General features: G+C 39.7%; 1 protein-coding gene across 3 annotated transcripts in view; it reads right to left on the reverse strand.

The window, feature by feature from the left end:
* The window catches only part of TMEM108 (transmembrane protein 108), a 163,382-nt gene extending 136,672 nt beyond the window's left edge, over window positions 1-26,710 (reverse strand). For 2 of the 3 annotated variants that reach the window (XM_018075869.3, XM_018075867.3), the window contains exons 1-2: window positions 26,667-26,710; window positions 18,376-18,505 (exon numbers count right to left, since the gene is read on the reverse strand). The gene's annotated coding sequence lies outside the window, so the exon portion shown is untranslated. Of the gene's footprint in view, window positions 1-18,375; window positions 18,506-22,592; window positions 22,631-26,666 lie in introns of those variants that run through there. The other variant, XM_018075868.3, reaches the window with a different exon arrangement.
* Window positions 26,711-26,928: the final 218 nt, after the last annotated feature.

The raw sequence follows: 26,928 nt of genomic DNA on the forward strand, positions 1-26,928 counted from the left end.
TATTTTCTAGCACACTTTTTGGGATCTTCTAACCTTGGTGGAAATGGTATTGTACCGTTTTTAGGAAGTAAGACAAGCACGTGAAGTGTATTTTTCCACAGGTTAAGGATGATGCCAATTTTACCAGATACTGTTCAAATCAGTTCAGATATGTTCACAATGACAAAACACTGAAGAAAGGCCTGACCTGTCCCTTCCTTCACAGAAATTACTTTGGCATCAAAGCAAAAATTCAAATGGGAGCCAGTTCCTTTTGGACAATGGTTTTTGGGAATTCTGCAACAGTTCTACAAGCAAAATAATAAAAAAAATAATTCTTAGCTGAAGAACCACAAAGTAAATCTGTTAAGTTCAAGGAAAACAAAAAGTGAAACTTCCTACACTTGGACAAAAGAGGGGACACAGTGAAGTGACCTTCATTGTACAGGGAAAAAAAAAGTAGCATTATGGAAAAGACAGTCTGTTGTAAAGAGTTTAAAGAATAATCAGATGTATAATCAATAGCTAAGGAAGAAAATTGGGAATGTTACTTCAAAAAGCAGCCATTCCACCAAATTGCTTAGAAAAGCAATAATTTCACTGGTAGTCTGTTTCCTAACAGTACTTTTCTTTCCCCTCTATCTTTATCTCAGAAAAGCTCCCCACCCATTCCAATGTCTTTCCTGGGTAAGAGAAGTCTGTACTGTGGCTCACTTGGAGCTATGAACCAGACAGACTGGCCAGCTGGCTTCTGCCAGACTGAGCCTAGAACATGCAAGCTAAGGAAATTAATTCATTCTTTCCCTTCCAACCAGTCAAGAAGGATGTTATATTATTTTTATAGGGGTTTTTTTCCCCCCTAGTGAATTTTTGTGAGGAAAATAAACTGGGAATAAGATGAATAGTTTGTCATGCTTAAGCATGGCAGAGTAATGAGCAGAGACTGAAGATCACTAGCTTCAGTTCAGCTGCATGGCTCATGTAGATTAATCCTTTAAATAGCCCTGAACACACAGCATATGTCTAACACACCTCAACCAACCATCACATGGCCACTGAACATACAGCTCCAGCTGCTGTTCCTATGACATCGAAGTTCCCAAGGGCGTGCCAAACAGGCACTTGGAGGACTGGCCAGCACCTTTGGAGAGGGCATTAACTGTTCCTCAGAGTGCAAAGATTTCATGAGCCTAATAAGTACAGAAGAATCTGCCAAATGGATCCAAACGCTTCAGGTTATGTGAGTCCCAGAACAACATAAGATACTGACAGACCAGTCTTCTTAGTAGAATCACTTTCTGGTATGAGGGAAGCATGCACTAGGAAAAAAAAATACTTGTATTATCATCACTGAACTCTCTCCATTTGCTCCATACATGGGAAATAGGGCCAGAATGAGCCCTTGGGACAAAAGAGTAAGTGATCTCCTTCCTGTGCTACAAATAAAACCATGAGAAACTATATCCAGCGACAATGTCTTTTACACCAGGCTTTCTCACCTCTCTCTGATACCCAAGCAATATCTTTTGTGCCATAGACTAAATTGGTCCCTATGAAGCCTTGCACCTGGAGTTATGAAGTTAATTGAAAGCCTTATTTATGCACCTTCACCTAACAACTCAAGTGGACCACATGGTTCCTTCCATTGCTTGGGCCCTGAATTAAGAGCCTGAAAACATTATGTTCTGCCAATCTTATGCTCATCCACCAAAAAAACCCACATGCAGTTCCCTCCTCTGCGAGCATTACCACCTTCTTTAACAGCAAACAAGCATTCGAAATGAATGCTAAAGGCCACTAGGTTTTTGTAGTGCTGGGCAAGACACTTATCCCTTCATGTTTTAATCTAAAATAAGAGCCTAGATAACAGGAGAAAAGTATTTGAAACAACGACTGCTTTGAGATGTTATTAACTGGTTTTCAAACTTCTCTATGAGAGAAGTAGCAAAGATCACAGCAAAGCAATGTCTAAAATCCTAGACTTGAGGTGCATTTAATCTTTCTCATTAGCAGCAGCCTACTACCTTTCAGACTGTGTCTGCTCAAAGATAAGCAGTCAAGCATATGTGAAGAGGGTCTGCCTGACCACTGTGTATTTTACAGCGTTATTTGTACAACTCCCTCTCAGTAGAATTATCTTAGCATGAGACTGGCATAACACAGTGTCTAATCAGCCTTATTATCCTAAATTTTCAATTGTTTCCTGGTAAGCTGCATTTATGTCTTAGCTGATTATCCACTTAAACTATCAAGTACCAATTATAAAATGCAGTAACATTAACGTCACAGATGCTTGAATTCAGAGAGAAGCAACCCCAGATCATTTTTGGGATAATAAGTTGCACTACAGAGGCAGCAGACCTCAGTATGAAATGCCTGTCTCCGTGATTTCAAATAAATAAATAAATCATTCTCGTGTAAAAATTACTCATTCCTAAGTAAGACTTTAGTTAGAAATAAACCATAGTTTAAGTCTGCTAACAGCATTGCTGCAAACAGGCATTAAGATCACATTCACATAATGGTATTGCCAAGTGCAATTCCTTGTGCAGTCAACAGAAAAGTGCCTCTTCTAAGCCTTGTTTTATGGCTGGTCTTCTTGGAATATAGTCCTAATAATCTTCTTTTCCTCGTGCAGAGAGTTGTGAAAAACTGAAGCAGTTCTGTGGGAAACTTGAAACCTGTCCCTGTTCACTTTGCCAACTGACTCCTCATGCTCAAACAAACTGCAGACATTCAGAAGCAAAATTTGTTCAAAACATTCTCTTGGTTCCTGAAGGTGGGGTAAAGTCAATCCAAAATACTTTGGGTGTCAAGAACTGTCAAGATCAATGTGTCTCACTGTGCACCCTCACTGCCCAAGTCTAAACCTTTCATTATCATTGCAATGTCCTCTTTCCAACCCTTTCCATACCCTTCAGAGAAGCCAACCTGTTGCACCCTGAACACCAGATATCAATCATGTAGGAATAGCTATTTCCGGAAGAATTTGTAACGGAAAGTTAGAACTCAGTTTTCACCAGGAAGGCTTTCTGCCTAAATGGTTACTCTTTCTCAAAGGCAGTTTCAATGTCTTCCCCTCTCCCCCGCCCTGCACACAGAAGGGAAGGGCTCAGCCTTGCTCTCTGGTACTGAGAAGAGAGATATAGCCCTAAAAGGCACATACTGAGGCCTTGGGAAGGCGGGGGAGAAACAGAGAGGATAAAAAGGGCCCTGAAGGGGTGGGAACTTGCTGTTTGCTCCCTGAGGCCCAGTGTGCAAACCACACTGTGGGTTTTTGTGTTCTGGCCTTCTAAATAAACTTTTTTTGAATTCTATCCACTACCTTGGCATTTCTGGGGATACTTGTATATCTTACCGTGCAATTATCAAGGCTTTAAAATTATTCAAAGGGTCACTGTCCTGGTTTTGACAATTCCCAGACAAACTTTGGGAGTTAGCAACATACAAATACCACCCCAAGCAAGCAGTTTACATACTAAAAAAAATTTTCATTATATAGGGATGAGCTGCATGTATCTAGCTGTGCTCAGGGCCTGGGGGTGACTCTAAGCATGCTAGCCACTTTAATTTATTAGTGTTGATGCAGCCACACTGGCTAGGCGAAATGAATACCTTCTAACACTGTAGCTTCTCCCTTGCCACATGGCCTAATCACAAAATCAGAGAATTAGGGGATTGGAAGAGACCTTTAAGATCATCTAGTCTCAATCCCCTCCTACCACGGTCAGGGGCACCTCCCACTAGACCAGGTTGCTCAAGGCCTTATCCAACCTGACCTTGAACACTCCCAGGGTTGGGGCATTCACAACCTGCCTGGGCAACCTGTTCCAACGTCTCACCACCCTCACAGTAAAGAATTTCTTCCTAATATCTAACCTAAATTTCTTCTCTTTCAATTTGTACCCATGGACTAATGGCATAGGACACCTTGTAGCTCCATCCTGAATATCCAAGAACAAACATGAAGCAAAGTACTTAAGAGTTCTGAGTGTTTTTTGATCTAGAAACCTGGGTCTTTTAGCTCAGTGTGAAGAGGCCAAAGGTTTTTCCCCAGTAGTCAGCAGCTCACCATGGGCCATTCAGCAGAGAGAAGGCTCTATCTGGGAAGGCTGATGTTCAGTCCACTTTCAAGTTCTGCCCACCTTTGCCTTAGGTCCCCAGCTGTCTTCCTTTTACTGCATATTACTTTGACAACATTACTTATCTTTCTCTGACAAACACTGCTCCCTTGTATCTTCATGGCTTTTTAGCTTTCCCTTCATGCCTTGTTACCTCTTTCCTGCCTCCCTGCTGGCACACACCAATAGGCTTCTCTGTCAATGGTGTAGCAAAAACTATTTGAGGGAATTAGTTCCCTTCTTGCCTTCTACCCCATCTGAACACTACTGCCACAGGGACAGTTGAAATTGAGGAAAGAGAAGGAAAAGGAATCTAAAGGAAAAACACACAAGACACAAAGCAAGGGGCATGAATCCTATAGTGCTGTGGAAGAGCAGGTTGGTGTTATTTTTTGCCGATCACTTAATAGTTTTTAAGACAGAGTCATTAAATAGTTTAAAAATTGAGTGATTTGCAAATGGAACTGATGAGCCATAGGAGAAGCAAGTGTTCAGAGAAGAGCTGCTATAATCCTCTAAAACCTGACATCCTAAAGCTGACCAGTGAACCATCTACCCAGTGCTTACCTTCAAGGAACAGCATGCCTGAAAAAGCCTTCTATTTTCCCTCAGGATGTAATTCCTGGGTATGGAAATTCTTTCATTTTAAAATGCCAGTGGCTTAACACTGAGTAAATAGCTAGGGCTCCGGAGGAGAGACAGAATGGATTTTGGTTCTAATGACAGGGCAAGAGCACAAAAGGAATTAAAAAACCTCAACAAATGATCATTTCTCCCCACACTTCTCCCTCTTTCCATGTACTAAGCTGCATATGACCCCACATTTGTTGCCAAGCCAAAGTAACATATAGTAAATGTATGAAAATACTTGAGGAATTACTTAACAGTTCCCAGGGGATTTCATCCTTTCCATGGTGGCAGTAATGCTGTGCTCTGAAACAGCACTAGGCTCAGATGCATGTCTACATTTATTTCTACATCTGTACCTATCTACATAGAAATCTTTTCATTCAAGTTTCCCAAAGCATTTTACAAATAATCTGCAGAACCCTTTTTAAATCAGGTAACATAACCTTCTTATGGATGGGCATACTGAAGAGCAAAGGTACTTTGAGTCACAGAGCAAATCAGTTAAACCAAGAAAATCAGTCAATCAGATGTGAAGCTGGGAACTCTGACCCCACCCTCTCCACTTGCTAAGTCTACCAAGCCACACACACATCCCTCAGTCCTATTTATTTTGCCTTCCCCTTTCCCCTTCATCTTCTTTTTTCATGAATAAAGTGCTTTTGTCAGCACAATCCTTAATGATGACAACAAATGGGACTGAATATCTAGCATCTGGTTTCAAAACCAAGGATAAACCATTTGCCTTTTTTTTAGTTTATTTGTTTTTAATTCTACTGAGGTAATTAGGTTGCCAGAATTGAAAAGGATGGGCAAGCAGCTTCACTTCTATAGGGTCAGGAGGAACAAAATTCAGGATGAATCTGCTAATCAAGCAAGATAAATGCTGGATTGTACATACTTCAGTCATCACTTGTGGCAGCCAGTTTAAGTGACAATAAGAGCTACAGAGCCTCAAGTTTTATAACTCCTTCAATATGTTTTCCTTTATTAAATAAGAGAAGAGAGTACAAAAACTTTCCACTTGAAGAAAGAGCTCACTTGAAACACATGCTAGAAATTATTTGTGGAAGAAATCGAGAGTAATTTTGAGAATGTAAAGGAAACTTTATAAAAGTAATCCTTTAAATACAATTAAAGGTTTACTTGAGGAGTAAGTCTGGTAGACTGCAGAAAAGAAGAGAGGAGAAATAGAAAGTTTTACCTGGGTTAAGATGACTTTATATGAGTAGGCTGGACTGCCAATTCTTTCATGTAGATTAAGAATTATAAAATGGGAAAAGACTCATACTACAGATCAGCCTCTCTCTCCAGCTTATGAGAAGGTTAGTAATTCTGGTTACAGAACACTGCCACTTCTCTAAAAAGGGACTGAATCCCCAATTTTTCCTGGCTGACAACCTACCTACCACTGAGTTTTCCCAGGAGATTGGAAGAAAAAGCCCAGTGTTTACTGCCAAGCCCTTAAAACGATCACTTAATAAACCACCTGAAAAGACTCTGTGTAGCTATAAAAGGGATAAAGAGTGAGAACTTGAGTTAGGAAGTTGTGCTGACTTGAGGCAGAAGTCTTCCAGCAAAGTGCATCTTTTCCTTTTATAAGCTCTGTTAGTTTAAATGGCATGTGGTGTAGGTGTACACTTACCCACTTGGCTGGTTGTGCTCTCCTGCAGCAAGAGGCAGTTGCATGGTTACACGACTGACCTTCAAGCAGAAACACCTCTACCTTTTCTGGCCCTTAAAAGTCAAGGGGTCATATTCTTTCTTTTCCAATTTCACTGCTCAGCCATTAAGGTTTATAAACTGCTCCATTATTACACGAAATACATAGGTTCATCTTGATCAACTCAGCCAATGTCATTCTACGTTGATGAACTGCTTCCTGAAATAAAGAATGAGCCTCTTACTGAAACTCATGTAGGAACCTGAACCTTACCAAGAGAGAAGGAAGAAATTATGGGCAATCTGTCCTTGAAGTTACCAAAAAGGGTAATAGGCAATGCAATGGAAAATATGACACCAGGAACAATCCTGCTTTGGCATGGCAATGAGTCAAGTTATCTATCATCTTTTTCATCATCTGCTGTTGAATTATATGACTTGAAAGACAGTATAAATACACTGTAAATATTAATTAAAAAAAAAGCTCTGAAACTACTGGTATTTCATTGCACAGATCAGAACAGATAAGTTATTTTGAAACCTGATTCTAGTACTTCTGTTCATACCAAATAGTGAACTGGCCAAAACCGACCTACTACAATAAATGTGAGAGAGTATCTGAAAGGACACTGGCTTAAGTACATAGCTGTGAAATTACATGGTCCTGAATCAAGAATAAGTAACAGAAAGTTGTCTGGTTTTTAAGGTAATTTATTATCTTATCACATGTCTATGGCACTCTGCAGTTAGCTATTACATTTTGAATTGTATCTTCACTGAATAAAGGAGAATAAAAATATTAATAGTTGAATTTTTCCTTCCCATGAAGGCAAAGGAGTAGACATAAAAGCTGTGGAGAGGACGAACTGGTACTTATCATTCATCCTGAACATGCTGGAGTGTTAACTGATTTTTCTGATCTGAAAGAGACTATATTGCATCAGCCTTTTAAATACACAGAAGTGATGCTGAAATCAAAGGACAGAGTTTTTCAGAAGACTATAAAAACATGGAAGCATAACAATTCTGTTGTACTGCAAAAACAACAGAAGAAATTCTGACTTTGGGCAAAATAAAAATAATATAACCTCTGAGAGAAGCATTCCAACTAAAGACACTGCACAGAAACATTGCAAGTAAAAATATGATCATTAATAGCACAGGACCAGAATCTCTCACATTAACTCATGAGTAAATAGAAGAGGAATTATCTGATTCATGTTTATTTAAATAGTTCCAAAACAAAAACAAAAAAAGCTGCTTTATCTTGATGAATGACACCTTCTGGATAAGTGCATTTTACAACAACCTTGTCCACACTTTGGGTTACCACTGTTTTGGAGACAAGAAAGCAGTATCATGTCCAACAAGTCATGCCTACTTCAGTGATCTCCAAGGTCACTGCAAGACCCCACAGTTTCTAATTAACCCTATTTTCTTTCTATTAAATCTTTGTCATTCTCCAGTGATCAGTCCTGTCCAAATCATTGAAAACAACTGCACAAAAACACCGAACACAATTTCAACCATTAAGTCAATAGAAAGTTTACTTTTAATTTCACTTAGAGATCTCTCATGCTTTTTCAAAAATATATGTGATGTAGTCTGTCTTCTGCAGCCAAGACAGAGAAACAAATTACTGAAGATTGCCTCATACTAAGTAGGGACCAGATTATCCTTCCAGTAGAAAATGCTGCATAAATAGGAGAAAATGCCCCTGCAGATTCCCTTGAGGTGATACCTCCAACACCAGTCAAAGACAAAAAATCCAAAAACAAACAAACAAACAAAAACCACAAACAAAAAAAAACACAAACAAAGCCCCAAACAAATGGCAACTTAAAAATAAATAAACCACGCTTCAAAATACGGAAGCAAACAGGGCAAATAAATTCAGCTATAGGACAGGTCCCAAAAACCAATGAACAAACACGCATAGATCCTGTATCTCTGTGACAGTTCTTGCCCCTACCCACACAGCAGTATTGTATCAGTTAATTTTTCTGTTACTGAACAATATTTGTGGTCAGCGTGTTATTTTGGAGTAATCAGCATGTTACTTTGGATGATGGCGATGTTGCAGCAAATCAGAAGGCAAGCCCTCTCAAAACAAAAAAAAACTAAGCTTTCATTAGCTACTTTTCTCATCACACTGTATGATGGAGATCTGAACAGAACCTACCTCTGCAGCTAGTTACTGTATTTAGAAAGGGTCTGCAGTGCCAGAATGCGAAGCGGTGGATTACTTCTGACCTTTATCAAGTTACATGTATATCCAGCTGTCAGCTACAGATGGTAAGCTCCAGCGATAAGAAATCAGCTTTAGCAGTCCTTTGGTGATCACATTTTGCAAGTTTTGCAGCAGTTATAATGCAAAAATTATTATACTTCACATGATAATACAAATAATATTAAGGTGGAGCCTCTCTAAAGAATGAGAATCTTAGCTTTTAAATTGGGGGTTGTGACACAGGGATATGAGAGAAACAAAAAATGGTGGTTATGTTTTGGTTGCTTTTCAACAAACTAAACCAACAGAACTAAATTGGCTTGCACATCAGTAAGGGCATTCTATTCAAAAAAGTTGCCTGAATGTTGTCAATTTTCATGCACTGTCAATTACACAGCAAGTAGTTCAGTCTGATTCCTTGTATATCTAACTTAAGAAGAAAGACAGTGCCAATGCCCTATGGAAGAGATGTATAATTGGAACTACCCTTCACTTAAAATTTGATTTAGTGCCAGACTGTTTCTCTGCAACTAAGGTAGAAAGAAGGTGGGTTAAGGCAAATACACAGAAGGTCCTAAGGAAGGAAACCCTGCCCAGCGATGAAATCACTCTCCCAGGAGCTGAGACCCATGATTTCTACTTCTGGCATTCCTGTTATCATAGTATTAAGAACTTGGGAGGAGGATATATGACATCTGACAGGGCTAGCTTCCATGATTTTACCCAGCACCAGACTTCCACTCATAAACAGCTGTACTAATTACAGTATAACTACTCGAAGAGCGCTGCCTCACACAAGTCAGATAGTGCCTCAGAAGGGTATTGAGAAGTTGAATTAATGCACACAAAACACTTTGAAAGCCTGAGACTAGGTCACTACATCACCTCAAGGTAGCATGCCACAGCTGCAGAGCACTAATAGTGGAATTTTGAAGAAAAACAGCGAATGATCCCATTGTTGCAATAGATCTGAGTATTTGTCACAACCAACTAATGTATTTCATATGAGACAGGGAAAATGAAGGCAATTCAGCACAACACGAGGTTAAACTGGAGATAAAAAGCATTGAAAAAAGTCTATGGAAAAATTTTCACAGCTACCATCCTGCAATGTTTCAGTGAATTCTCTCCTCACATAAAAACTTACAACTAGCCTATGAATATCCCCCGAGGATAGCTATCCATGTCAGATTTCAGGATATTAGATTGAACACAGAGCTTATGTTACTTGTGCAGAGCGTGAAAATCTTCCCACCCCCTCAACACCTTCCCCAGCTCTCTCTCCCAAGCTCCCGCCTCGGCACCAACCCTCAACGGCTGTGCTATCAGACTGAGTGCTAGACTAGTTTTGTACTATTAGTTGCAGATACCTAAAATGTAAGATAAAGTCACTGCTGGCAGCCTAGTATCCAAACCTAATTCTAACTCTGTACACTATGGTTCTTGAAAACTAAACACATATTTTGGGAAGTAGCCAATTATTCAATGGTAGATATAAACCTTTACCCCTTTCAAATTCTAATAGTTTGCATATTTCCTATATAACAATTTTCATCTACAAATCTCAAAACATTTCCCAAACATATCTCTGGGCTGCAACACCACACATTCCATGGTAAATACACCATTTTGTCTAAGATTTTTGTATTTTATATATATGGAGATAGGTTCTAATAGTAGCCTTAAATCAGTGAAGCCTAGCTGTCTAGCCCTTCCAATAATTACACTGAGCAACAATCTGTGTTTAGGTTTTTTAAGATTCTAAAAGCTTTTTAAATTTGTTCATTTACTAGTTTGCTACACAGGAAACTTGACAGAAGCAGCAGAACCATTCTCCTCATCTGCAGTTATTCCTTTCACTATGAAGAATTACAATGGATCTTTGATACAAACACAAATTTATATAGAAATTATCTTTGTTTAAAACACATTTTCCCACATTTCTCTTTGCTCCACTGAAACAGAGGCACACCTTATTTTTTGCAGTTTTGAGGGGAAAGATCTTCAGGAAAATAGGCATCATGGCTTCTTCTATACCTGGACAGTTTTTCTGATCAGCATAGAGAGTCTTCATACGGGAATTTTTTAAGGAGCATGTCCCTTACAGGTTTCATCACATCACCTTCCTGTGCTTTTTCTACTTGTGCAGGAGAAAATCACAACACTTCTTTCTCAGCAGCTGCTTATGTGAAGGGAGAAAGAAGGGCTATTTCATTAGGACTGCTTTGCTCTGATCTACCATATGTGCAGTATATCACTCCTCTATTTTGGTCTTTTATTTCTGAGGTTACTTTAAAATATCTGGTATCACTTAGAGAGAAATCAGGCGTTAGGATTTCTTAACCTATTGTTGTATGAGTTATTGAAAATTACCACCCCTATTTCTTGCCAAAATTTCTTTAACAAGTTCTGAATTTCCTTCAGTCCTCCAAGTCCAAAAGTCAGGTGTCCTTCAACTTGAATCATGGGAGCCGACACTTTAAATTAGCAAAGAATCTGCATGGAACAAGACTGGAAACTCTTAGGAGATACCCAATGGAAATTCATTGGAAAGTTATACACGATTGTGTGAAGAGCACAAAGCATGATTTTCATATATATACACATAATTGATGCTGCAAGAGAGAGGGATGATGCCTGATAAGTTTAGCACAAGATTATAGGCATGCTAGCATGATTTCCTTGCAGGTTGAGACACCATGTAAATCTATTTGATATGAAATTAGATAAGACAAACAAAAGCTACCTACTAGCATGAAAATGTGTTTGATTTTTTGGTGTGGCTGAGAAGCAGAATATTTCTACTTTTCCACAGAGCAAAAGTTCAAGGATGAGACAGTCCCAGGAGGGAAACACAAAGAAGATCCCACTTAGTGTAAAGCTGGATAACAAGACTGATCACCCGTAAGCAGACAACTAAAATTAACCTGGAAAGGTGCAATAAGATGAAGGAAGAATTTCAAGAGCCTAAGGGGAAGAATGGAAGATGTCACACTCTCCAAAAGGGGAATATCAAGGTCCTACCTTCATTAAGGATGAAGAAAGATGTCAATTACTACTAAGAAACAGAAAACTGAAGAATACAGTATTATTAAATTGCCAAAAAAAGTGCAGAATAATAGTGTGAGGGTTCCTGCCACTTGGTACCTGACTACTTCCATTCTGAAAGCTATTAGGTTTTATGGTAGAGTCAGGAAATAAAGTAAACAATGTCTGACTAAGACAACATCATGTTGAGAGATTCTTCTCAAAGACATGAAGAAGGCATCTCAAAAGGGAAAGCAACAATTGCAAATTAAAATATCTATTGTGAAAGGTAAAACACCCTTCAATTTAAAGAAAAACTCTGAGAATAAGATTTTACATTTCACCATTTTTGGTGAACAGTTATCTTTATCACAAGAGCAGCTAAGAGACCAAATCAGAAAGAAGAATAGATCAAGGTGACTCTGAAGTCATTCTTAACTTTGAAAGTTCTTCTGGAGAATTGTGGGGGAAAAAAGAGATTCAGCATAAAAGGCAGAACTGCTGAACTACCTGAAGTTTACAGACAATATATCCTACCTCCAAGATTTGACTAAGTTGAGCATGGAAAGCCAGCAGATGATGCAGCTAAATGAGCAAGAAGTACTATTCTTCAGAGTATTCAGAAAAAGAACTAGGACAAAGAATACAGCTTTCAGAAAAGCACCAATCTTTTCTCTGAATAGCTATAAAAGAGAACAAGAGTTATGACACTGATGCATACAAAAAACAACACAAAAGAGGATTTAGTATATTAAATACTTGTTTGGCAGTTCACTAGAATGCTTAGACAATGCTGCCTGCTGATTATGTTGTTCAAACTAGACCAAAGTCATATAGTAGCAGTAGTCAGCATTTTTAACAATCTGGATCTTCAGCAACTGCACATGTATTCCCTCCCTCCCGCATTTCATTCCCAAAGTCAAAAGAAACTACTACTCCATTTAACCAAAGGAAAGGTTTAAGGTGGATGAATTAGGAAATTAGTTAAAGCCATGCAAAAAAACCCCAACCAGATCCTGTGGGTAAGGCCATGTTCAGATCTTGTCTCACTTTCTAGAAAAAAACACAACAGTTCCTTCTTCTGACTAGTCCTATAGTCTATCATATGTATCAGTTTCCCACGCCTATACACATTCAGAAAGAAGCCAACAATAAGTTTGAATCCTACACTGAAATGCATGAAAATAGGCTTTTACAGAACATTTAAAAGTCAAAATCTTTCTCCACTTTCTAAGCACTTAGATTCAACAACTCAGTAGTCCCCTGGATCTTCACAGTTTTAAACATCCCCAGTACGTGCAAAAGAGGATGCTGGCTTTCACTTGTGAAACTTCACTTGATGTGCTTCTGCCTTCCTACTTGCAGGCACTCCTTTGACTTCTTAGCACTGCTCTTGGGGTGCTAAATGCCGAATGACAGTTTTTTTAAAAGAATGTTACTTTGCATTTGCTTTTACAAAGGCTGGCTCTTAAGCAGTTTTACAACTAACTAAATCTAAGCAATTAGCACATGCATGTAAGTAGAAAAAAACCCAAAAAAACAAAAAGACCCCAACAAAACCAGAAACAAAAAAGGTTATATCACCAGTAGAGCTTTAAAAATCCACTTTTAGTAATTTAACATGTAATTAATACCACAGATACAAAAACAAGTACACCATTCATATTGTATACATTTTCTGTACTGACTTAACTTCCTGTATGAGGATCTTCATTTACAGGGACCTCTTTAGCACAACAAAATGATGCTGTCTCAGCTGCAACCTCACCTTTGCAGACAGATTAGTTTAAAAGTTCAGTTTGGCCTCCTTCTTGTAAGAAGCTGAATTCCAAAACTGAGTCTCCCTTGAATTTCTGTAGTTCTCTGTATTCCATTTACTATTTTTGGTTCTCTTCCTGAAGAGCAAATAGTTGAACTCAAGTGTGACCTTTTTACTCACTTTAAATATGACCTAGAAATGCACAGCTGAAATTTAACAGACTGATCCTTATTCTAACTGAGGATAGGCCCACTCATTCTGCAGAAAGATCAGCCCACGGATGTAAGAGCATTGAGTGAATAGCCAGGTCTGGTGCTTAGTTTTAGAAGTGGAATTTAGATCTCTGCTTTGCGTGATCCTGGGCTAATCTCAGTGGCCATCTGTATGGGGGGGAGGGGGGAGGCGGTGGGATAAGGGCATTTCCCCACCCCACATAGCTGACAGGAGGTTGTCCTCAAAACTAAGGCTCCTTATGGGTTGTGATGACCCTGAGGATAAACAAGTAGACACCTAAAAGTATCCCAGTTTTCATTTCTATGTTTGATGAGAAACCAGAGGAAGCACTACACATCCTGCATGACCAGGCTCCTGCTTCTTTCTTTTTGCCAGTACTGATGGACCCTCTTAGATGAGTATCATAGCAAGTTTATCCTTTTATCAGATTTCCCACTCTAATTTTACACAGTATACCAATTTACTTTCATACTGGATATTGAACAAGAGGTCATACTCCCAAACTTCCTCCACTTACTGGTGAATTCCCTACCACACTTGACAGCATTTAACTGCACCCACAGAACTTTTCACCCCCTCTATACATGGTAGTCTCCTACCACCCCAAAAGATATGTCATTGTTTTCTGTTAGTAATCAAATTTGTAAGGGCCAAATCATCAAGTGGAGTGAATTATGCACATTCAGTGGCATCAATGTGAATGAAATGTTATCAAAACAACTGTATTTTTCATCTAGTCATCAAGAAATAATTGCCACATCTCACATGCTGCTTGAATAGATGACTAAGTAGCAACAAGTGTTTAGGTATTCTTTACTGACGAATACTGAATACTCTCCTTGCAGAAACAAATTAAAAATAAAGTTGTAATAATTCCCACATCAAAACTAGAAGAAATGCATTCTTTTTGATTGTTTAGACTCTGATCTTGCTTCATAACCTTTTCCTTTTGATGGGTTTTGAATATAATCTTCTGTGACTAGCATCCAATGTTAGTAGCAATAAATAGAGACAAGAACAAACATCTTATTACTAGGTGGCTCTGTTGTTACTTCTATATCTTAATGTCTGCTTTAGGAGGGCTAACTTCTGAAGCTAACTCCTTCAGGATTTAGCTCATAAAGGATCAATGACTTCTAGCATGCTCTTGAGTAGCAACAGGGGAAAAACCTTGGATTGCTAGCTCTGTCTCAGGCACTGCTGGGAAACACTGCAAAGCAGAACTTATCATCGGGGACAAGGGATCAAGAGAGCTGAAATTAGAAAAGACAGTTTGGCTGCTTTCAGTTCAAGTGGAAGTATTATAAAAAAGTCTTCCGAATTATGTCACACAGGGCAAGTGTCACTGCAGTTAGTAAGAACTTACTGTGCCAGCAAATGTCAGGACAAATTACACAGCAGGACAGGCGAGCTGTGCGTCACATTCACTTCCAAAAGGAAAAGGCTTCCCCCCACTGCCAAGAAGCTGCTCCCACTTCCAAGTGGATTTAAATCAAACTGCTCTTATTCAAATCAAAACAGTGTAGAAGGAGTACTATAGTGATGGGATGGGCAATTCTTCAGATCCTTCCCCACTTGCATGGATGAAATGCTTTGATTCTCCACCACCTTAGCACACAGTCACCTCAAGGCTGTAGAGTTGTGTATGTAAATGGCTGCCTGCAGGTTCTTGAAGCTGCTGCTTACCCATGCTGATGAAAAATGTCTCACTGTCCCTGTGCCACTGGGTCATACCCGTCTAATCTTTTTTGCCTCTTTGATCATATGTTCTTTGCAGAAGGATGCATTTGCAATTTATGTGGGGACCCAGCACAGTACATCGCACAACTGAGGCCTCATCAAGGCTTGGGGTCCCTTAGCACTACTAGAAAAGTGAATAATGCACCAGATATGAGAAAGACAGGACTAAGTCATAAGCAAAATAAATTTATTTACTTAACTATAAGGAAATCTTCCACTGAACTGTGAACTTCTAGCAAAATCAACTCATTTTGATTTCAGCTTGAAAATAAATGTTTCAATTATAAATTACCAGTGCTTCAATACAGGAAAAAAACAAAAAACCACATCCCTATGTTCTGCAGTGAAAGCATAAAAAAGAAAAAAAAAAAATCAAACAAAAACCAAAAAACCAAAAACCCCACATACAACTAAACATGAGCTACAAAACATTTGGATAAGTTGAAGGAAATTTTTATTCAGTTTTGAACTTTTCTAATCCATGATTTCCCAGAGGTCTTCAGGTGTTTCTTCTTAAGGCTTTCATTTAAAACTCAGATTGCTGAAAAATATTAACTGAAACTCACGTAGCTTCTGTTAATATCAGAATAACTGTGTTGGGTATAAACCAGAAGGTAGCTTGTTCCTTCACTTCCTAAGCTTTGTTTGGTGTTTCAATCATTTCTCAGCCACAAAAAGGTAAACACACCCAGAAAGCTATCAAGAATCATACCCATAAATAAAACGCAATATAAAAGCTCAGTGATTCAGAGTCTGGCTTTGATTTAAGCCACTATTACCTCCAGTTATTTATGCTACCCTGCAGTCTCAGGCTACCATCCCAAATACAAGAGTCACTATAGTAGACCATCTCAGGTGCTTTAAAGCAGAGACAGCACAACACTGAAAGAGCAATGAAGTTTTAAATGAAGACCAAGACCATACACAGAAGTAGCTGGGTTGCAAGCTCAAATTTCCACACAGCAACTCCGCAGGGACAACAGCCTTTGGCAAATGAAAACTAACAAAGCAACTCTGGGGCTCTAACAACATTTCTGCTGTGAAGCAGTGCCTATAAATCCAGTTAACTAAGACACTGCAGAACACTCTGACCCTGAACATTTTTCTTAGCCACTAGTACTAGTTCTTTTCAGAAAGTACTCAATTTTTGTGCAACTCTGTCTGTCATCAACTTGTGTTCTGAATGGCTGGGCTTGAGCTATGTCTGTGTAGGCAGAATTTGCCTCCATGTATTCATTCTCTATCCCCAGAATGGCTGCTGCAAGAATGCAAATCCTATTTGGAAGGATTACTTGCCACGCAACAGCCAGAGGCCCTGGTCCAAGGCTGGGCTCCCTGCCGGGCCAAGAAGCACAAACTCAGAAGCTCCAATTCAGAGAAGGATGTGATTAAAGCAGGCAAGATGGCAACAGGAAAAGGTATTGTGATCTCACATATGCAGAACCAAAGCTGGCATTCCCCTCCCCCCAGCAAACACCTTTCATAAAGGTGTTCAAACAAGAAAGCACAGACCAGGCAGGTACTTACACTTATGGAAGCTGGCCATAACTGGTGGCAATACAGATTCTATGTACATTCCTTCATAACAACAATTATGGAAAATTACTGGAATGTTCCAAGTACTCAAGGGTTTGAACATGTTTTTCCTTGTAACTTGTATTTGCTATTGCTTATCTTTGTATTTTCTGAATACTTCACACATTTCATTCCTGCTATTTCAGCATACCAGGGAGTCCTTTCTATTTCTGCAGTGCCATGGTCTGTTACATTCCCCAGCTTAGGATCTCTTCATTTTATTTCTTCCACAAAAGAAGAATAAGAGTGGTTGTCTCATGCTTGTGAAAATGGCAGACTGATAACACTGGTGGTCAGCATTTCCATTCAGAATAGAAGCAACGGTAGTGCACTTGTACAAGATTGTTTCCTTATCATTTTCACTGACTGGTGAAAATGGAGGAATGAAGTGTCATGCTGACTTCAGCTGGAAGTCCTCTCTTTAGCCTCTCTGGGTTAAAGCAGACACCAGTTAAGTTCCAGTTGTAACAGCCTCTTTTTGCAACTGCACAGCTGCCTGATTTGAGCCTCTGGGTAACATAGAGCTGGTATGGTTTTGCATTTGCTCTGTAGCAAACTTGTGTTGATCAGAATTATTAAAATACAAAGAAGTCCCACATAGCCATTTCCCAGACATGTAGAACTACATCATCTTGAAAATGAGAAATTTTACTTTAAAACTAGTTCATGTATTTCTCAAGTATTTCTACAGTTTCAAGTAACTTCTTGAAAATCTGTTTTGTACCTTCCCTGAAAACAACTCAGTAAAAGAAACATTCAGAACAAGTGACACTATATCCAGCCATCAGGTAAAAGATGCCCAGAAAATGTATTAAGATCTCCACCATCTTACAGCTTAAACTAAAAAGTAATTATTTTGATTGACAGGAAAAAAAATGGAAAATGCAGCATATTGTGTAAACAAACCATATAACAATCCTGAAAGTGAAAGAACACTAAAACTGTACAAAGAAAATGGCATAACTTGCATCTCCAGTTAGAGATAATTTCTGATATCCAGTTTAGAGACTTTTTCTCGTGACTAGCTGTCACATTAAGTACAGGTTTCAAGTCTACTTCAATGTACGGCAATTAACAAGCATATTAAAAAAAAAAAAAGACATCTTAGGTGAGTTGGAAGGTCTTCTATTAGCACATACTAAAAATAGACAACCTGTAGAGCTATCTAAACAGATACTTCACTTAACAAAATGTTGAATTTTACAGGCTCCGAGGATCCACATTTATCATTTGCTTTTGAAATTTGAGGCCTTTTGAGGTGTGCATATCATCCATTTATACACTGTAATTAATAACTGGCCACAGTTAGACTGAACAAGCTTTGGAGAACACCTCCATCACCAACTTGGGCAGTGCCACAAAAGAGAGCTGCACTGCACTGAAGAGAAGCAAACCAGCAGAGAAATCCTTTTGTGCCTTACCTTGTAACGGGAAGAGCAGATGCCTTCAAACATATCTATATCCATACAGTCCATTGGTTCAGATCTTCCTGGTAATAGCAACTCTTCCAGCTTCTTGTTTTCTTATTTTTAACGTACCAGCTGGTGCAACCTGTATATTTACAAAAGTGTGTGTGTTATTCCAAGACATTTATTCATCTAATTTTATAAGGCATTCAATTTAAATACATATGGCTCTGTTCCATGTGGCTCCTATTGCTCTCCAGAGCTTTCAGTGTAATGGATTACAGACCACATTGTTTCTGCAGATTATTGATTTTTGGGAGTATAAGTAGAAGACTCTTTAGAATCTCTTTGTAGACTTTTCAGACTATCACATTCCACGTGTGTATATCTTATATATTTGACAACATGCTCCTATTTCGTGAAATTCAAACACTTAACAAAAAAGCATGGCATAACTTGCATCTCTTAATTGTCAATTTCTTTGTCAATTTATCTGTTAAAGGTTGATTCTTGTGGCAAGAGACTAAACTAAATTTAAATCCTAGTTCAGGAATAGGAATGCTACAAATCTGAGAAACTAGAGGTTGACAGAGTGGCCAAGATTTATGTTCAGCAATTAAGGTAACATAAAAGAAAAAAACCTTCCAAAAAAGTGACTTTGGTCACTGTTAAAAGGTTTTCAGGACCAGAGTAAATTAGTGGGACAGTAAGAAAAGTCAGTCAGAGAAATTCTTATTCTTTTTAGAACTATTCCAGGAAGCACAGTGAGATTCCTCAAGTGTATCTATAGCTGCAGTGCCTTCCAGGTATCTAAATTTGGTCATCCAAATCAAAAGGACCTCTGAAAACCAAACAACAGGTCCTCTGCTTAAGCAAAAGAGTTTTCCTCTGTGGAAGCTATGAGGGAGTCACTTATATATCACAGAATGTTCTGAGTCGGAAGGGACCCACTAGGGTCGAGTCCAACTCTTAAGTGAACAGACATCCAGGGATCAAATCCACGACCTTGGAATTATTAGCATGATGCTCTAACCAACTGAGCCAGTCTCAGGGTATGTTTGACTCCCCACTGCAGACTGTACAGCAGATAGAGCATTACCTCTGTACATGACAGATACCCCTCCCCACCCCCAATACCCTGAACTCTATAGGCAAGGTCCACAAGCAGAACACATTTTCATGGTGGATTTTACAAAAACATATTTCAGTTTTCATGAAAGTTCCATTAAACAATGGTGTGTAATTATCTGTTTACTGGCAGACAGGCAGTCCACATTAGTTCAAGAGCTGCTTTGCTGAGCTGAACTCAACTGCTCAAACAACTGCTTCATTATGAGACTTCACCCGACAGCACTGGCTCCAGCACCACGGCACAGAAAATGGGATGCACATATGCTGCTTTCCACATTTGGGCTCCTGCTGCTTAAAAGTTGCCCCTGCTCTCCACAGAAATTGTTTACGAGTATTTCAAAGGTTAATATAGCTTTGTGTATATGCAGTTTGTAGTACAAACATCTTGTGTAGGCTGCTCCCTGCCTCTCTTTTTTTACCATGGAAAATTGAAAATTAACTCGCTTCAGCCGGAATGCCTGAAAATCAACAGTGATAACACTTTACACTACATTAACCACTTGTAGGCTTACATCCTGGTGTAAATCCTTGCCATGAAGGATGGACACAAAGACACCGCACGGCAGAGCTGGCATGTCACACACTGATGGCACACTGGCTACATCTGATTTAATTGCTATTTAAACCTGAAACGCCCCATGGAGCTAGAAAAAGCCTTGATCCCAGGAGATGTTTCAAGGGACCTGTGCCTCCTCCTCCATGCAGACATATCTCTGATGTGAAAGGTCATGCACAATTAACCTGCAGTCCTTGACTCAATCTCCAAATAAAACCCAACATTATGCAGGCTCCTCTTTTACTTCCAACAAGTGTCAGGACTTGATTTATGCAAAGTAAAAGATTTGTCATTCAGAAGTACTGGATAAAATGAGAGTCATGGTTTAACATGGGAAAAAATACAACATACACTCTTCCAAATTAAGCACCACAACACAAACTGCTAGGAAACAATATTGACAATGCCACACTATGCAGGTAATCTGAACATTTCCAGGCTATATTTTTATTCAATCCATGGTTTTGGACCTCTCTAATTAGGACTAACTCTCCTCCTTCCAGATAGTGGAACATGCAGAGACTGGCACAGGGAAGTAGTTTGCATGGCGATAACACTGTATATTACAATTGCAATACCATGCTTGGGTTGTGCAAAATTCCTATGGAATCAGGACTCTCTGTATGCACTCATATCATTTATGTGACTGCAGGGATGGATACAAGGCAGTCTACATCAAATAACAATGAGGAATTAGCCAACAGCAGTAAGCAAGATGAAGAGTGAAAAGACATCTAAAACTGGGGTTTTTTTCCTGGTTGATTACTGAGATTAATTACCTTCATGGTGCAGAGTCTCTGCTCAAATGCTAATAGAAACAGAAATGGAGATCCCCTTGAATCCACCACTATAAATAGAATGCTACAATACTAGTTTGTATTCACACTTTGGATGTATACTAGTTCTATTCCTTTGTATATAATATTCTCATTATCTCACAGTGCTTTCCCACATAATGATGACATTATATGAACTACAAAAAGTACAGATTAACTAACCAAACTGCTTGAGTGCCTTCAAGTGTCTGATTACATGATACACCTTTAACCATTTACTCAGAAACTGAAGCAAGGGGAGTTGTTAGAGAGATAACATCATGATTAGTTACTGTCCCGATCAGTTACACTGTTAATCTACATTGGTATAAAATGCTAAAACCAAGTAAAGGAACATTATCAATATTTAAAAGTGGTTGCATTGCTTTCAGCTCCACTTAGCTCTACCTTCTAAAATCTTACCGTGTGAAAAGCTTATCTTAGTTTTTCAGTGTGTGCTTGTATACAGAGAGTATTCTACCTCTACCTCTGTAATCTGAAGTTGCACAATATGCTATAAACCATGGCTTTAACATCTTAGCACGGATCACATGGATCATAGCTCTGAAGTCTTTCAAAAGGAAAACTGTATTTTATGTAGAGAAAACAAAAGTACAGCGGGTAGACAGGTACTGTTCCATTGACTTTGAGTGACCTATTTACAGTGGATGTGGAGATGGACCAATGATAAGGATATAGCTGCAACTACTTCTCAACTATGAAAGATTCCCAATACACCTGTGTGATTTCCAAACATAAGGAGTTATATTCTCAAATGTACATGCATATGTGTGTTATGGAACACTGGAATTAATCTTATCTCATTTTAGGACCATCATAAAGGACTTCTAAATGTAGTCCTGCATCATCTGTTCTAGAGAATTACCACTGGATTACAATAGGAATGCCACGTGATCCTTTAAGCGACCACAGAAGGCTTCTTTCACCACAGATTCCCCCTTGTCTTCCACAACTAACATATTGTACTACTGTCTTGTCATAAAACTATGCTTGTTCCTTTAATGCATTGTGATGCTTTACTTAAAAGTCCTTCCTGGAAAAGTCTGACTTAATAGACAGCACTTAATAAGGCAGAGTGAGCTGCCCAGGCAAACCTTTTACTAAATCATACCAAAACTGCCAGAACTTATGCTGTTGCAAAGACGGTTGAAAACGTCCTTGCTGCCCTGGAAGCATATATATCTCAGAGAAGAAACTCACATTCCCTTTTTGATTCGTATTAATGTCACTGTTTACAGGATGCATTAAATCCTGCCGAAACTACCAGGCACAGGAGCACTTGTGGATTGATATGTGGTCTTCCCTCAATAGCAGTGTAATGAGGCTGAGGTAAACCAGCCTGTTGCAACCAGCATGATGTCTCCAGATGCCTGCATTCCTCTGCGCACTCCCACCCACCTACCCCTCACCACATCTCCTACCCTTTTCCCTTTGTCATCTTCTCTTCTTCTCATCTTTCTTTAGCCCTCCCTCTCCTTTTGTACCAGTAGAGGCTGGAGGCCAACAGGTGGCAAAACAGCTTTGCAGAAAAAGACCTGGGGCCCTCAGTGGACAAGTTGACCATAGACAAGAAGCATGCCCATGTGACAAAGAAGGGACAGTAAAGAAGGTGAAGCCAGGCTCTTCTCAGGGGCTCACTGAAAGAACAAGACGAAACAGGCACAAACAAAAATAAAAGCAATTCCATTTAAACAGAAGAAAACTCTCACCGTGAGATTGGTCCAACACAGCTAAAGGTGATCCAAAGAGGCAGTGGAGACTCCAACCCTGGAGACTGGAGATATTTCAAAACTCAGCTGCACGCAGTCCTGTGCAACCTGCTCTAGGTGCTTTGTGCAGAGGGTTGAACCACACAACCTCCAGAGGTCCCTGCAACTTCAGCCATTTTATGAGCCTGTACACAAAGCCCTGTTCCCTAATTAACTTTTTTTTTTAAACAAGTTGACTATAGTATGTTACTGACTTGGCTAAGTTAAAAACCTTACCCTGAACAGTGGTACAAGAATTTCAATTGAAGTCTCCATGCTTCATGGATGGAATGGACTGACAAAAAAATTACTTTGAAAATTCACTTAGATGGTAGTGATGATCCTTACTGTAAGAATCATAAAGATCCTTTCTTCTTAGAAGAAAAGCTCCAGTGGTCACTGCTGCTTGCAGAAAGATCAGTACTTCTACTTTCAGCATTTAATGCATTGCCCACTTGTGGCATTACATTATGTCTTGCCCTTTATATCACGCTCCCAAATGGTGACTGCCAAGGCAATTTTAGTTAGCAAATCTTTTCCTCAGCCTCCTAGAACACTGGATAAAACCTGCTTTCTGATGCAGAAAGAATGATGTGAGAGCATGGAGCATTCATCGCCATAATAAAGAACAAGTCAGACCCTTACCCAGTGCTCCAGAGAGCTTTACAAAGGAAAGCTGGCAATTGTGCCAGCTCATACCCTTCTTTCAGGGGATGCTACCAGCAAAGGTCACAGTGAATGCTTTACCTATGAATTACATATATCGTCATCAGTGGCAAGGATTATCCAGCAACAAGCACAGATGCATCACATTCTTGCTCAAAGAGGTGGCTAAGTGTTCTGCATAATCCATTTCCTCCATCAGTCAGGAGCAACAGATGGGTCACACTTTCCTACACCCATTGCTCCTTATTGCAACAGTTAACACATTCTGATCATTAATGATCCATTTGGAACGCCTCAAACATCAACATTCTGAGTTCTAGTATCTCAAACTCAGTTTGAGAAGCTTTATTTACAACCAACTACAAAGTAGGTCCAAAATTACAACCTGGGCTCACTCTTGTTTCTTTTGAAGAATAACTCAGTCTTCAGTCAGACAAGAAGTTTTCTTTTTGCAGATATTAAGTTAGAAAATTAACAGAGACTTTGATTCTTCCTATTTTGTATGTTTACTGTAGCCAGCATGTGCCTCCAAATGAGTAATCTGCAGTTACCCCACAGTAATTGCGTTGTCTAGTGATTTCCCTGGAATACTTCAGATAATAACGTGATAGTTTTTGGTTCATTTTAATTTTCTATTGATTTTAACTTTAACGTCTTCAGCACCACAGTCATAAAATTGTGCTCTATCACTCAAAGGAGATCTGTTGTAGACAGATCATATTGTCTTCAGTTGTGCTTCTCCTCCTCTAGCTGAGGTTTGGATGCAAAAACTTAGTAACTATCCATTAAAAAACCATTTGTTGGTTATTAATTTATTTAGTTATTTAGTTAATAGAGCCAGGAGTACCAGCTCATATTTTACACAAACAAGGATGTCATGAAACAATTCAGGGAAAGTTTTTACATAGATCCACTAACTCTGACAAAAATAAATAATTTGCAAATACATACACTAGAATTTATGTGTATATTAATTGTCTCTATTTACTTGGTAGTTGATTAAACCAATTTACAGCATGGCCAAAACCTCTGGTCTACTTATAATCCAATGAGCTAGACTGGAGCATGAGTTGGTTGGGTGTTGTTGATGCAACTTAAGTCTGTTGCATGGCCACTGAGGGATTCAGCTTAGCTGAACTCTTGATATGGGGAGCTTCAGGCTTTGAAGAAATGTAATCTGTGCTGATTCATCTTATCTGTTAAGGCCAAATCTCCAATGGAAGACAGCACCAGAGCAGATGCTTCAGCAAAAGCACTTAGGAATATTGCCTCCTGTTGCCAGGAGAGGAAAGGCTGCCCAGTGTTTTCAAAATTTTAAAGGCAGTGTCAATACATAAAATATCTTTAATATATGCACATTATTGCAGATATTTCAGCATTATATTGGCACACCAGTTTTATTAGCAGAAATAAAAGACTTTGTCAATAATAAGCTTGAGTTTTATTTTATTCTGCATTATGCTGCTGTAACTGCAGATCCTGGGCACAATCCCATAACTGCATCTCTACCATTGTAACACTTGTAATTGCCTTCCCTCTTTCTTTAATCTCTCCAGCAGAAAGACTAAAGTTCAAACTATTCCATACCTGGCATTAGTCTAGAGAACATCAGTTTACAAGAGTAGAGCAAATTCCATCAGTTCTAATAGGATTAAAGGTGTTTCTGCAGTTTTCAAATCCTCAAAGCAACAATTATTTTTTTTAAAGGCATACCTGGTGTTCACACAGTTGATTAGCATGGTCCACCACAATCAGAATAGCTGGTAAGAAATTTAGCATAATAATTTCACTGCATCTGCATCAAAGATTACTTTATGATTATGATTTACAGTAAGCCAGACACAGAAACTGGAGGGGAATAGGTCACTCTGGGACAACAGCACAGTAGGTAATAGCCAATTGCTTGCATGTGTAGATTTTGGTCTAATAATGGAGTTTTTAAGTCACCAGAATATCTTCAGATACAGGTAGTGCGACTATTACTACACTGTTAACTATACCTGCAATTTATTTGGTTAAAAAAATCACTCTGCAAATGTAAGAGTTAGAACTTAATATAGATTTTAACAGTTGCATCTGCCTTCCAGAGGCAGTGCTGCAAAGCATTAGGAGAAAATGATAGCTTTAAAAAAAAATGTTTCTTTTGAATTGTATTCCTTAATCTACTAATTTGAACACCTTCCCCTCTCCTGCCCCCCCAAAAGAAAAGGCCATCTGTAAAATGACACCCTCATTCATCAGAAGCACATTCCCATTGCTGATTTACCTCCCGAGGCAGTCAAGGGGTCATTTTTAAACATTAAATTGTCAATAGGATAAAGAGGAACTGATCCTACTTGCTTTAATTAGCAGCTTTTTCCACAGCAGCCTCTCCATATAAAGGACTCCCTCCACAGACCTTGAATGCCTGACTGCTTTCTGCAGTTGAGAGGTGAATTTCTCTGATACAGTGTATATTTTGTAGTTCTGCTGCATAAGCATGGCCATTTATTCATAGCATAGTTCAGTTTCCTTTCCAATTTTTCCCGTTTAAGTAAGTTCAATCCTTAATTACTTATCCATAGTTGTTTCATCTCTGTTACAACCCATCTATTCAATCTGTGCTTTAAAATATTTTCCCGAAACAGTCATCTGGCCCCTCCTACTATTTGAGAGAAATCTATGAAGGCTATCTCTTGTAAACTGCCTAGATAAAAGGTACTGCCTATCACAGTACTACAACAGGCTTCTTCAGTGGTTACGCTTCAAGACATGTTTAAAAAAAGGATACTGTCTAACATGCAGTGTTCTACTTTAAACACAACATGCCAGCCACAGGCTCCCAGTTCATTATGATATGGAGCAGTCTCGTGCCTTTGGCTGTACATTACCAATACACATCTCGGCAAAGCTGGTCGTGACAAGCACCTTGTAGTTCCTGCTTCAAAAGCAAAACCATAAAAATCCTGCCTTCTGCCAGCGATATGATGCTTTTTATGCGGTGATAGATACTAATGTCACCTCTCCCCGCAGCTCCCACCCATTCGAAAAGAGTGGAAATAACCCACACGCGATTTTCACTACGTGCCTGCCCCTGAAACTGCTTATTCACATTACAACCGAGCCCACTATGCTGCAGAAGGACAGTTACAACGCAACGCTCCTCAAACTACCAGCGCAAACCACCAGGCAGCTGCCACTCCGGATCGTATCTCATAAAATAAGAGCAAGGAGAAAACCCAAGCAAACGCGTCTCGCAAGCGGAGCCCCATCCCTCCCCCCTCTCCCACCCATTCCCTCCGGGTTTTGTGCCGCGCGAGCCGAGCCCCGCAGCCCCCGCCCCGGCGGCTGAGCCCCGGGAAGCAGGATGCGGCCGCTGCCGCCGCTTACCGCTGCCCCGCTCTGCCCTGCCCTCCGCCGCGCTGCGGAGCGAGCGGCGCTGCTGCTGCTGCCTGCGGGCACTCACCGCCGCTCCTCGCTGCTCCCCCGGCGGCGCGGGCGGGGCTCCCGCCGGCCCGGCCTCCCCGGAAGGGTCCCTGTCTGCGGCAGGGCGGGGGAGGCGGCGGGGCCCCGCCGCGGGGGCGCGGAGCGGGCGGCGGCAGCGGGAGAGGCGGCGAATGTAAATGAGGAGCCGCGGCTGCGGCAGCGGGGA

The sequence above is a fragment of the Manacus vitellinus genome, unplaced genomic scaffold (genome assembly GCF_001715985.3).
Source record: "Manacus vitellinus isolate BGI_N305 unplaced genomic scaffold, ASM171598v3 scaffold_3_pilon, whole genome shotgun sequence".
Taxonomy (NCBI): domain Eukaryota; kingdom Metazoa; phylum Chordata; class Aves; order Passeriformes; family Pipridae; genus Manacus; species Manacus vitellinus.